The following is a 9033-nucleotide window of genomic DNA, read 5'->3' on the forward strand; positions in this document are numbered from 1 at the left end:
TAGAACAATGAGGAAGGTTAAAGAGGAAATCCAAATAAACACTCAAAATCATGAGGGGGGAAAGCAGGGCTGAAACAATACACTGGCTCCAGAGGGAGAAGGCAAAGGGATGGACACCACCTTACTCTGAAAGGTTTTCACAGACCCTAGTACTCCTGCCTTCATAGGACCCTTTTCCCACAAAACAATTCCTAAAAATTATACTTTAAGGCTGCATTAGTATAAAGACAAATATATAAATATTACCATATTAAAATACTTCCTTTGGGGTGCCTGGGTGGCTCGGTGGGTTAGGACCTCTGCCTTTGGCTCAGGTCATGATCCCAGGGTCCTGGAATCGAGCCCTGCATCGGGCTCTTTGCTCAGTGGGGAGCCTGCTTCCTCCTCTCTCTGCCTGCCTCTCTGCCTGCTTGTGATCTCTGTCTGTCAAATAAATAAAGTCTTTAAAAAAAAAGAAAGTTTCTTTGATGTGAAAGTTCTTTTGTTTGCCCTTTCTTTTTTTTTTTTTTTTTTTTGTTAGATTTTATTTATTTATTTATTTGACAGACAGAGATCACAAGTAAGCAGAGAGGCTGGCAAAGGGAGAGATGGGGGGGGGGGGGAGTAGGTTCCCCGCTGAGCAGAAAGCACAATGCAGGGCTCCATCCCAGGACCCTGGGATCATGACCTGAGCTGAAGGCAGGGGCTTAACCCACGAGCCTCCCAGGCACCCCATGTCCTTTCGGTTTTAAAAAAAGTTGAAACCTTTTTTGTGGACCACTAAAAATATGGTGGGCTCCAGGCACTGTGGCTCCTGCCCTTGGCACATAAGGGAAGGACCATGATGAAGTCTTCAGTGGGTCAGTGACCCTGAGACATTTTGGGGCATGAGCAAGTCAGGACAGCAGTGGATCCTGGACCAAATGTGGAGTGAGTCCCCAAACTTATGGGCAAGACTTCTGTAGAAGATGCATAGTCCTTTGTTCATTACTTTCTGCCGAAGATCCTCCCAGAAGTTGCTTTTCCTGTAGCCAGTCGTGGAGAAAGCTCCCTTTTTGTCCTGAACGTGTTCTGTATTCGTCAAGAAGGAACCAGTGCCAAATGTAATCAGTCAGAAAATTCTCTTTAACTTATGAATTAAAATCTACTATGAATGTGTATGTTCAAGACAAGAGAGACACATGATTATTACAACAAGGGCAAAAACAGAACAGGCCAGAAGAAAGAGAGTTCACATGCAAATTATTTAGTTATGTAACAAATCCCTGTCTAGAGGAAGAAAGATCACTGGTCCCAGTTGACTGTTGGTGTCTTCTTTTTGCTTTTGATTTTAAAAACTTCTTAAAATACAGAGGAATCTGTATTTGTTTCTTCTTTGTTGTTGTTCAACAAATAGTCTCAAACATTATGTCAGACCCTGGGCCAGACATCAGGATCCAGAGCTAAGCATGCAACCTGTGCTCCAGTAGGGGAGAGAGCCTGTTTAAAAAAAATAAGAAGACATAGGGGCGCCTGGGTGACTCAGTCGGGTAACTGTCCATCTCCTGATTTCGGCTCAGGTCATGATCTCAGGGTCCTGGGATGGAGGCCCATGTCAGGCTCCCTGCTCAGTGGGGAGTCTACCAGAGGTTCTCCCTCTCCCTCTCCGTCTGCCCCTCCCCCTTTTTCTGTAATGTGTGCTCTCGCTTTCTCTCTCTCTCTAAAATAAATAAATATTTTCTAAAAAGAAGAAGAAAGAAGTTGCCTCTGTAGCTCAGTTGGTTAAGCCACTGCGTTTGGTTCAGGTCATGATCCCAGAGTCCCAGGATCAAGTCCTGCATCAGGGTCTCAGCTCCATGGGGAGTCTGCTTCTCCCTCTGACCTCCCCTCTCATGCTCTCTCTCACCGTCTCTCTCTCTCAAATAAATAAATAAAATCTTTGAAAAAAAAAAAAAAAAGAAAGAAAGAAGAAGAAGAGAGAAAGAAATATTCACAATCAAGAGGGACAGATAGACACAGAAAAGTAATCACAAGTGAGATGAATGGTACCAAGGAGAAAAGCAAGAGCATCACTTAACCTTTTTCTGTGAATCATGGACGTTTTCCCTGTGGAAGTGACTTTTAAGCTGAGACCTGGAATTGACCAGCTGCGTGGGGAATAGGGAATGGCTTAAAGACAGAATCTCCTAGGTTAGGCCCTGCAGTGGAAAAAATCAGACGAAGCTTATAGTGATTAGAAGATGGTGATTAAGAATGAAGCTGGCAATAGAGATAGGGATGTGAATATCTAAGACCCCCATATGCCATGTAAAGGATCTGGGATTTGAGACTTTATTCCAAGGGCAATAGGAAGCCTTTGAAGAGATTGAGGCAGAGATGTATTTGAAAAGATCACTCAGTCAGCTGCAGTGGAGAACAGACTGGGTTGGGGGAGGGATGCGGAAATACCAGTTACCAGGTGTTTAAGCCAAAGATGATGGTGTTTTGGACCAGAGAGGGGCAGTGGGGGTGGAGAGAAATGGACAAAATCAAAGCGTGTGGAGAGGCTAGATAAATCCTCATGAATGATTTAATGTGAAAAATGAAGGCCAGTCATCACGTTGATGATTCCCAGTGTCCGGCTTGAGCAAGAAGAAACGGACTGGAAACTTTACATAACTAGGAGACCCCAGAAGAGAGACAAATATGTGGACAGATAAAGGGAGTGAGGTCATGCTCAGAAGAGAATGGCTCTTGTAGGAACTGAGACTTGAACCCAAGCAGACTGGCTCCAGAGCTCCCACTCTCATCACCATGCTGTATCATGTGTGTGTGATCCTTAACACAGCTAAGGGAGATAGAAATATAAGTAATATGCCCTTAAATTTTTCAATTAGCTGAAGCCAAATTATTTGTCTCCTGGGTAGTCTACATACCCCAAAGGGCATCTCATCTGTGGATAATTAGTTTTGAATCTCAACTTGGCCTTATCTCCCAATGAACATTAAAACATTGATTGGGGCGCCTGAGTGGCTCAGTGGGTTAAGCTCAGGTCATGATCTCAGGGTCCTGGGATCGAGTTCCACATTGGGCTCTCTGCTTGGCAGAGAGCCTGCTTCCTCCTCTCTCTCTGCCTACTTGTGATCTCTCTCTGTCAAATAAATAAATAAAAATCCTTTAAAAAAACAAAAACAAACTAAACAAAACAAAAACCATTAGCATCTGGATGTCTCTTCCACACCATCATCCCTCTCTATCCTCCTTGTCTTAATTCTTCGTTTCCTCCGGGCTCCACATCAGCAAGTCCTACAGACTCCATACCAAAATTTGTCTTGAATTCCCCTGCTTCTCCCTTCCCAACCCTCCCACCATGGTCCACAAGGACTTTCTCCTTGTGTGATTTCCCAGCAGACAATGTGCACTAGAAGGGCAGCTCCCACACTGTGCTTTGCCCTGCTGCGATGCCCAGTGCCAGGGAGAGAATAAGCATTCAGCAGGTAGTTGCCCAATGAATAATTGAGACTGGTTTGTAGATTAGTCTCCTATGAGTGAGCTTAACATGAATAAATCCCCAAAGCCTACTTATTTACAAATTATATGGATCACGGGAGTTTCTGAATCCAATTTAATAAGACTTCAGGCAGCCGCTCTCGTGATGGACACCACCCCGTAAGCAGTGGCCGGGAGCAGCTTCGCTCAGTGTGGCAGTAAATCCAGCTACTCTGCCAACTCTGCATTTGGCCCCTTGAACATTAACCGGAACCCCTTGGTCTGATCTACTACCCTCCTCGGATCTTTCCCAAAAAAGATTGCTCTGTCAGGGACCAGAAGAAATCTGGTGCCTCAGACTGAGAATTACAGTGCAGAGGACAATATTCTAAGATGTAAATAAATGTATATAAAGGATGGAATTAACCCCAAGTCAACAACAAGCAGGAAATTCAAATGTTATGTTATAATGCTCAGGTAGAGAACCACAAAGGCTGACGTTTCAAGGTCCGTTCATTCAAACTGTGGGCTGGGTGATAAAGGAAAAGCAGCTAATGTCTCATTTCCTGGTCTCCTGCTTGTTTCCTATGCCTTTTACCTAAGTGTTTTATTTTTAATGCATGCCCAATTTTACAATTTTTTTTTTAAGTAGGCTCCCAACAGGGGGCTTGAACTCATAATCCTGAGATCAAGAGCCACATGCTCTACTGACTGAGCCAGCCAGGCGCCCCTGCATACACAATTTAAAAAAAAAAAAATGCTGGAAATGGAGGTGTTTTTATAATGCCTTGGCAATCCAGGTACCATTGCCACAATGAAATAATAACACACAGCAGCTTCCAGCTGCTCTTTCAAATAGAAGCATGTGAATTTAAGTATAATGAGTTCGATGTCTAAATGTTTGAAATAACTAAAGGTAAAGTAAAACATCAACCGCTATCTGGGATGTTTCTCATCCTCAGTGAGAGTCCAGCATCTTTTCAACAGCTGTCCAATGGCTCACAATGTTTTCCTGGCACAATTCCTTCTCCTTAAGTAGAAACCAGAACCTTACTTGCCCACCCTCCCTTACACTTAGGGCGGCACAAGTTTCTACCAAACAGAGACACCTGTGTCAGGGCTCAGTTCGGAACAGAGCTATGCAAGCAAGTGGATCCTGGCCATTGGCCGAGGTGTCCAGCTCTAGGGGCAGCAGTGGCAAAGGTTCTGGTGTCCAGAGGCTGCCATCTGTGGTGTCCTAGCTTAGTGACAGCAGCAGTGGAGTTTCTGCTCACCTGATGACGTCATGGGATTTGGGTGTTGTCCCAACTGCGTTACCCCAAGACTTACTTGCGCCTTCTTGGAGATTCTGTGAGCTTCCCAATAGGCTCTAATAAATTTCTTTTCTGCTAAATTAGCTGGAAGAGCTTCTGTTGTTTACATCTAGGAACTTTAAGTAGCAGAGCTGTTGAAGAGAAGAGACCACATAGACATAATTAAAACATGCTCCTCAGCAACCCCTGTAAGTGGCGCTGCTCACTGCCCAGGGAGCCCAGCACGCTTCCTGTGTCTGTCCGCTGTCTCTCCCACTGGCCTAAACATCCTTTCAACCATCCAGTGCCCCTTCCCATTGTCATTCTCACCCGGTGACCCTGTTTCCTATTTCGGGGGAAAATGAAGAGAACTTCCACAGGTTCTCACGCCAAACTTAACACTTGCCTATTCCACCTTCCCTCCTGTTCTGAGCGTGTGCGGTCAGTATCCCTGCAATTGAAGGGCGACCCCCAACCTCTTACTTTCTCAAAAACAATCTTCTAAAGCCTCTATTTCCTCTCCTGCACCATTCCCTTTTCCCCCTCTCTCCAGGATCATTCTCACAGCACGCACACAGGCCCTCTGATTTCTCTTCACCTTACAGAATATTTCTCATGGTCCCATATCCCCTTCCGCTAGTGCCCACTTGTCTGTTCCCCTTGACAGCAAAACCCTTCAAGAGAGATGTCTATACATGCTGATTGGAGACCCACTTCAGTAAGGCTTTTGGCCCCATTGTTTCCACAGATATTTCTCTTGTCAAGGTCATGGCCCCATTGTTTCCACAGATATTTCTCTTGTCAAGGTCATGCTGCTAAACCCAATGGCCAATTCTCATTCTTCATTTTACTCAGTTCTCCAGCAGCCTTTGGCTCCCTCCTCCTTGAGAAATCCTTTTCATTGGCTTCCAAGGCACGCAGACTCCTGGTTTCTTCCCTGCCCTGCTGGCCACTCCTTCTGTCTTCCTAGATAGCTCCCTCTCATCCCCACCCATTCCTCACTCTAAATGCTGGCAGACCCTTGGGGGCGCCTGGGTGGCTCAGTGGATTAAATGCTGGCAGACCCAGGGCTGAGCTCTTGGAGCTATTCCCTACATTGTCTGTGTCTACTCATTCCCAGAGTATCGTACCCATTCTCATGGCCCAAATATCACCCATTTGCTAAGAATCCTCGCATTCATAACTCTTCTCTAACTTCCTCAACGTCCAGACTCATTTCTTCAATGGTCTAGTCTTTCCTTTTAAATGTCTCCATGTGTCAAACTTCATGTATCTAAAAATGGAACATTCCCTATTCCACTTCACAACTCGTGCCACCCACATCTGTCCCCAGGGGAGGAATTGGCCACATCATCCATCTCAACCACTCAGGCCAGAAGTCCATTCTTCCATCCCCAAAACCAATCCGTCAGCAAGTCCTGTTGGTCTACCTTCATAACATATCTTGAATCTCACTCCTGTTCTTTCCTGCCAGCTGCAGCATCTCTCCCCTGCAGTATTGCAATTGCCTCCTAATCGGTCTTCACTCTACTCTCACCCCTTTGCAAGGAATTCTCCATGTAACAGCAAAGGGATCCTTTTAGAACACGAGTCTGATCAGATCTGACTTATGATCAGACTCTGCTTGACACCTTCCAAAGATTTCCATTTCACTCAGACTAAAAGGCAAAATCCTCACAACAGTCCAGAAAGTCCTACTCCCATGGGCCCCACTGCCCTCTGAGCTCATCTCCCACACTGCCCGTCCTCACCTGGACCACTAAGCCATGCTGAGCTTTCTCCATCCTGAAATCACATCCAGCAGGCTTGTCTCAGAGGCTCGGTCCTTTCTGGTCCCTTAGCCTGGCATGCTCTTTCTTCGGGTGCCCACATGGCTCTCTCCCACACACCACCTATAGGTCTTCACTCAAATGTCACCTTGTCATTGAGGCCTCACAGCCTCGTCCCCCTGCACTCTCTCCCTTGGATCTGCTTTGTTTTCCTCCATGGAACTTATCACCATAAGCAGAATAATAGCCCCCACAGATGTGCCCGTTCCTGTTCTCCAGAATCTATAAACACGTTCTGTTACTTGGCAAAGGGGAATCAAGTTGCGGACGGAATTTAGGTCACTAATCAGCTGACCTTAAAATAGGGAGATGATGTTGGATTGTCCAGGTGGGCCCAATGTAATCACAAGGGTCCAGAAAAGTGGAAGAAAAGGCAGAAGAGGTCAGAATGGTGTGATGGATGAAGGACTCAACTCTTCATTGCAGGTTTTGAAAAGGCAGCAGCCTCTAGAAGACAGAAAATGTGGGAACACAATTCTCCCTTAGAGCCTCCAGAAAGGATCATAGTCCTGCCAGCTACTTCATTTTATTTTACTTTATTTTTTGTTCACTTATTTGAGAGAGAGAGAGAGAGCAGAAAGAGAGCATGAGCAGGGTCAGGGCAGAGGGAGAGGGAGAAGCAGACTCCCCACCAAGCAGGGAGCCAGACATGGGGCTTGATCCCAGGACCCTGGAATCAGGACCCAAGTCAAAGGCAGGTGCCCAACCAACCAAGCTACCCAGGCACCCCCCCCCAACTTTATTTTAGCCCAGTGAGGCTAGTGTCAGACTTCTGATTATAAGAAAATAAATGTGTTTGGTTTTAAGTCACAAAGTTTGAAGTAATTTGTTACAGTATCAATAGTAAACAAATATACAGTATCTCATAAATAAGATATTTCCTTCTTCACTTATGCCTGCATTCCCATCCATCACTAGACTACATGTTCCACGATAGTAGAGTTAATTGGAGATTTCATCCACTACCCTGTTCTCATTGCCTAGAAAAATACACAGCATATAGTGGGCACTCCATAAATACTTTTTTGAATGAATGAATATCTACGTGTCTGTGGGTGTGTGATGTGCTTGGGAGGGAATGAGGAAGAGGAAAGACAAAGCAGCGATGGTCACGTAGAGAGGTTAGATGCTTATATGTAAAAGAAATAGTAAGCTAGACTGAGCTTCTGGAAACAGGTTATTACCCGGGGTCCAGGTTGGCCATCCCTGGCAAGGAGAGGAGAAGCCTAACAGCTTTCTATGTATAGCGCCAGAGTGTGAGGACAAGGTCCAACTTGACTGTGGTCCACAGGGGAAAACTGTCTTACCAGCTCCTGCGCACTGAAGAGACCATGTCTTCCCGTCCTGTCCTGGGAGGGAAATGGGGATCACCAACTACGTGAGAAATCTTACGGAGTGGGTCATGCAAGAGAGGTGGAAAATGATACCCCAGACCATTCCGAGGTCTTCCCCTCTTTAGAAAACACCCCGTAGAAAGGAGGCCACTCTGGAGAGGAAAGCGTTCAGAGATCAGGAAGTTCACTGTCAACACCACAGATTTATGACTCAATGCTGACATAGGGCTGAGCTTGGGTTTTTGAGGCCAGCCCAATATGTCCGAGAGCCCAGAGAGGTGGGGCGTCAGGTGCAGCACAGAACTGCCTTTCCTCTCTGCTACTGCTTCTCATCACTAAAGGTCTTGCAAACGTTTGTTCTTGAAAACATTCTCACAATGGTCCCATTCTTCTCTCCAGCTCATTCAAAACCACCAGGCTTGATAGACAAAGAAAATGTGGTGGATATATTCAACAGAATACTATTCGATCATAGAAAAGAAAGAAATCCGTCAATTTGTGACAACATGGGTGGATCTTGAGGACATATGCTAAGTGAAATATGTCAAACAGAGAAACACAAATACTGTGTGATCTTATATGTGAAATCTCAAAAAAAAAAATCAGATTTGTGACCACCAGACACAGGGCAGGAGAAGGGAGATTGGGTTAAAATAACCAAAAGGCACCAACTTCCAGTTATAAGATAAGTAAGCAGCCAGGATGTAATGGAAGACATGGTAACTAGAGCCAACACTGCTGTAGGGTATGTTAGAAAGTGGCTAAGAGAGCAGATAATAAAAGTTCTTATCACAAAAAAAAAATTTTTTTAAACCTTTCCTCTTTCTTTTTTGTTTTTTTTTTTTTTGTGTGTGTGTGTGTGTGTGTGTGTCTATATGAGATTTTTTAAAAGATTTTTTAGAGGTCTTTTTTTTTTAAGATTTTATTTATTTATTTGAGAGAGACAGAGATAGGGAGAGAGAGCACGAGCAGGAAGGAGAGGGAGAAGCAGACTCCCACCAAGCAGGGAGCCCGACGCAGAACTGGATCATCCAGGGGGGCCTGGTGGGCTCAGTCTGTGGAGCACATGGCTCTTGGTCTTGGGTTTGTGAGTTTGAGCCCCATGCTGGGTGTGGAGATACTTAAAGTCTTTTTTTCTTTTTTAAAGACTTT

General features: G+C 45.1%; 1 long non-coding RNA gene across 2 annotated transcripts; it reads right to left on the bottom strand.

Moving 5' to 3' along the window:
- Positions 1–600: 600 nt before the first annotated feature.
- LOC131839023 (uncharacterized) lies at positions 601–8029 on the bottom strand. Of its 2 annotated transcripts, XR_009356777.1 has the most exons (4): positions 7855–8029; positions 6843–6994; positions 4756–4870; positions 601–1458 (listed from the first exon to the last, which is right to left on the bottom strand). It is a non-coding gene; the product is annotated as an uncharacterized LOC131839023 (long non-coding RNA). The 2 variants fall into 2 exon arrangements; XR_009356778.1 differs by lacking the exon at positions 6843–6994.
- Positions 8030–9033: the final 1004 nt, after the last annotated feature.

This window comes from Mustela lutreola, chromosome 8, assembly GCF_030435805.1.
Source record: "Mustela lutreola isolate mMusLut2 chromosome 8, mMusLut2.pri, whole genome shotgun sequence".
NCBI classification, from domain to species: Eukaryota; Metazoa; Chordata; class Mammalia; order Carnivora; family Mustelidae; genus Mustela; species Mustela lutreola.